At 45.4% G+C, this 4,242-nt stretch overlaps 1 pseudogene across 1 annotated transcript; it reads right to left on the bottom strand.

The window, feature by feature from the left end:
• Positions 1 to 309: 309 nt before the first annotated feature.
• Positions 310 to 939, bottom strand: LOC112612069 (annotated as a pseudogene). The gene has a single exon (XR_003116803.1). The product of XR_003116803.1 is annotated as an epithelial membrane protein 2 pseudogene (transcript).
• Positions 940 to 4,242: the final 3,303 nt, after the last annotated feature.

The raw sequence follows: 4,242 nt of genomic DNA, 5'->3' as shown, positions 1-4,242 counted from the left end.
AACCCACCTCACCCCCTTTCACCTACCACTAGCAGAGCGATTTGGGAGGAGCTTGAGCCAGCTAAAACCTATAGGAAGCACATCCCCAGAGACCTGGCTTTCCCAGCCTCTCATCTCCTCCCTTCACAACCCTATGGTTAAGAAATGTCCCGCCAAGCACTTTTGGATTCGAGCTTTGCTGGAGCTTTGCTTGTGTCTTGAGACTTTTGAGTGCACAGCAGTTCTGAATACCAGCCTTCATCGTCTATTCTCTGAACTCAAGAATGCAAAAACTCTTCTCCTTTTTGAATTTTTTCTTTTTCTTTTTTTTTTTTTTGGCTTTTAAAAGAAACAATACATTTGCTAGAAAAACCTCAAGAAAATAATGATTATATACAAAATGGTTATCTGAATGTGGATTCTGTACTGCAGCAGAAGCAACCAAGCTCCGGAACTCCATTTGCCCTTCCTCAGTATCAGGTGCATCATGCCGCTGCTGAAGGTGCAGGTGAAGGCCGCCCACGGCAGGATAGAGGAGTAGCCATTGCTGCCTTCTTTGGTCAGGTAATAGAATTCCATGTTTCTCTCGTGAATGTCTTCAGGCCTGTCTGTATAAATGGAGGCCGCATTCATGACACACAGACACGACATTAGCTGGATGATGGAGGTTAGGACAAACCTCTCTCCCTGATTCAGGCGGAAGAGCTGGAGCATGAAGATGAAGAAGGCAATGCAGCAGAGAATGGTGGAGAGGATCACGGTGGCCTGGACCACCCGGAGTATGGAGTGCTTTTTAAACGTGTCATTGATTACTGTATAATTCATGTGGTTGGTACATAATCTCCAGACATCTGCAAAAACTCATCTCCTACCTACCAGGCATTGTTGATGGTGGCGATGAACCCGCAAGGCTGCAGAGTTGATGTGGAAGGTGATGATGAAAGCAAAAAGCACCAACATTTTCACAGGGCATGGGGGGCAAGTGGTCATGTTTAAAGCCCAGAGCAGGATGTGCCAGTTCTGATGGCTGCATTGGCTGCTGGACAGATGGACAGGCTGGGATATGAAGTGAGGCCACCAGGCTGTTTTGAAGCTCTCTCCTGACTTACTTTTAATTTGGTTATTTATTTATTTTTTTTACAAAACATACTCATAAATGGATATTACATAGATATCTTTATATATCTGTATGTATTTGCATATGTTTATCTAGCTACATATATCTGTTAATAAATCTTTAAAATGTGCAAAGGAATCTGAAATTTTCTTTCAGTATTGCAGGCTATCTTAAATTCACAGACCTTAACTTTCCTTTGTTCTTTCTTTCTTTCTTTTTTTGAGACGCAATCTCCCCGTTACCCAGGCTGGAGTGCAGTGGCATGATCTTCGCTCACTGCAATCCCCACCTCCCAGATTCAAATGATTCTCCTGCCTCAGTCTCTCGAGTAGCTGGGACTTCAGATGCCCACCACCATGCCTGGCTACTTTTTGTATTTTAGTAGAGACAGGGTTTCACCATATTGGCCAGACTGGTCTTAAACTCCTGACCTTGTGATCCGCCCACCTCAGCCAACCAAAGTGCTGAGATTACAGGTGTGAGCCACCACACCTGGCTTAGACCTTGGCTTTTCTACCCCATCCAATAAGTCACTTCTTCAGCCAACCTAACTAATTAGCAGATTGTATTCCAATGTCACATGTTCAAAATAAAGAGCTCCTGAAAAGATGTAACCTTTCAATGGAATTAGTCAGCATTTTCAAACCTGGGTTTGGGCCTTTAATTTAAAGCTAGTTTATCTCGGTTCCTGTGTTAATCAGAAAGAAAAGAAACAGTTTTGACTTGGCGTTGAATGTCACCTGTGGTTTTAGTAAATTTCTTGCTCACAGATTGGAGCAACAAAAAAGTATTTTCTTTTTGTATGTATGTATGTATTTATTTATGAGACAGAGTCTTGCTGTCTTGCCCAGGCTAAAGTGCAGTGGCACGATCTTGGCTCACTGCAACTCCTGCCTCCTGGGTTCAAACGATTCTCGTGCCTCAGCCTACTGAGTAGCTGGGATTGCAGGCACCCACCACCATGCCCAGCTAATTTTTGTATTTTTAGTAGACACAAGGTTTCACCATGTTTACCAGGCTAGTCTTGAACTCCCAACCTCAAGTGATTCGCCAGTCTCGGCCTCGCAAAGTGCTGGAATTACAGGTATGAGCCACCACATCCGAGCAAACAAATACTTTCTTTAAACACATTAAGTGCAGCAAAATTTATGTCAGAGTATTCTTCCATTTGTTTACTCTTGTGGGTATACTTTAGAGAACAAATAAGATTTTACAGGTATGGAAGTTTATTTTTACAGGTAAGGAAGTTTATTTTTATATTACTATCAGTAAAAATACCTATTAGAACTTTGAAATGTTATATCTTTATTCTGTATACATATTGAAATAATGACAGATAGACCTGGATATAAAAATACTGTCATGCTCAGGGTCAGGTTCCATCCCCAGCTGAGAGCTGAGGGGAGTGGGTGGCTGTGGGGCAGGGAGCTGGAGGAACACTCGAGAGACAGCGGGTAAATGAGACATGGTTTTATTCAGCAGCCCCTTCATAGGGTCAGTGTTACATTTACACACTACACAAACAAGAGTGGCTGACAGCCAGGTGGGGAGCTTCTCTATGTTATGTCTATGTGGCTATGATTATAGAAAACATGGAACTGTGTGCCTGTGCCACAAACCCGTGTAGTCATCCAGAATATTTACCTTGGCATATCCCTGCTGCCCTATGCCTGGTTGGCTGCAGTACAGTCATATTTCTTACACTCCACTCCCCTAGGCCAAGGGGATCCTCTTTGGTAGTGATTCACACAGAAAGCAACAACCTACCACTAATGTTCGTGTTATGCTACCCGTGATTATGAGAGTCCAACATAAGCCAGAGCCCAGAGACACCCATCATCTCTGCAGGGATTCATCAGTAAGGTGTTCAATTGTCTTAATCCCCTGTGACACCCATTGTAAAGTTGTCATTATGTTCCAGTGGCTGTCAGGGATAAATGTACAACATTGTGTCCCTATAAGGGCACAGGTGCCACCTTGGGCAACTGTGTCTATGTCTAAGGCCATCTGGTTTTGCAGCACCACCTTCCTGATCGGATCAACTTCATCAGTTAACAAAAAGAGGTATAACTCAGGTATAACTCAGCGCCTGAGCTGTGTCCTCTGCAAAGGCTGCAACCTGCTTTTCTACAGTAATGGCACCTGGTCCAGGGATAGTTGTTGCTAAGAGATAGAACCACCCAGGGGCCCACCGCACTCACAAAAAGCAGGATGCAGTGTCTCCCAGTTATACGGACGACTAGGCAATGTGGGAAGAACAGTGGCAGGCACATAGGGCCACCCCCAGGTACAACATCCAGTTCAACTGACTGGCAGATATGGCCATCCTGTGTCCCCACACAACCATAAACTCCCAGGGGTCACAAAGTCCATGGGGGCCCAGCCTTGGTAAGGGCTCTTGTTCCACAACACCCTTGGTTTGGTGACAAGTATTATGTTTGCACAAATCTCAGCAGACAACCATCCCACAGTGTTTTTACCCCAGTGCTGCTCTGTGCATCGTGGAACCTGAACTACGGGCACCACGTGTTTTCCCATTAGCCAGCCCCATCCATTATGGATGCTATGAGTCAGCCAGGGGACAGGCTGGCCATGGGTTCTGAGACATCCCCTGTCCAAAGCCTTCTGTGTTGCATCCCACCGATTGTCCGTGGGACCCCAAGCCTCTAGCCATGTCTAGTTCCGCATAGAAGCTAGATGCATGTGCCAGGGCAAGTTGTCTGCAGCTGCTGCTGGAAAGGCAGTGCAGATCCAACAGTTGGAGACATTGGTCACCTTGGTGTAGGTGTGGGCCCATTTCACGATGCTGTTTGAGCATGCCAACCTATGACTGGTACGACAAAGCAGGTACAGGTACTAACAGGGGCAAGTCACATTCCTTAGGCAAAATACAGGCTAACTTTTTATCTCTGGATAACGATGCAGCCACTGAGGGCTTCTGCCCTGGGCGATGGTACCACATCTTATCTGCTCTCCATGGTTCTTTCGGATCCTCTACCTGTGCTAAAGTTACAGGGGAGCTCATGATAGCCACGTAGACAGTACACATGTCTCCCGGAGGAGGGTCCCTTCTCTGGCCATTCAACTATGGATGGCCTATCATGGAGGCCACACATTAAATACTCAAAAAGTAAAAGATTGGTCAT

Source organism: Theropithecus gelada, chromosome 19 (assembly GCF_003255815.1).
Source record: "Theropithecus gelada isolate Dixy chromosome 19, Tgel_1.0, whole genome shotgun sequence".
Classification (NCBI taxonomy): domain Eukaryota; kingdom Metazoa; phylum Chordata; class Mammalia; order Primates; family Cercopithecidae; genus Theropithecus; species Theropithecus gelada.
Note: the sequence above shows the minus strand (reverse complement) of the source record. Positions and strands in the feature narration are given on the sequence as shown.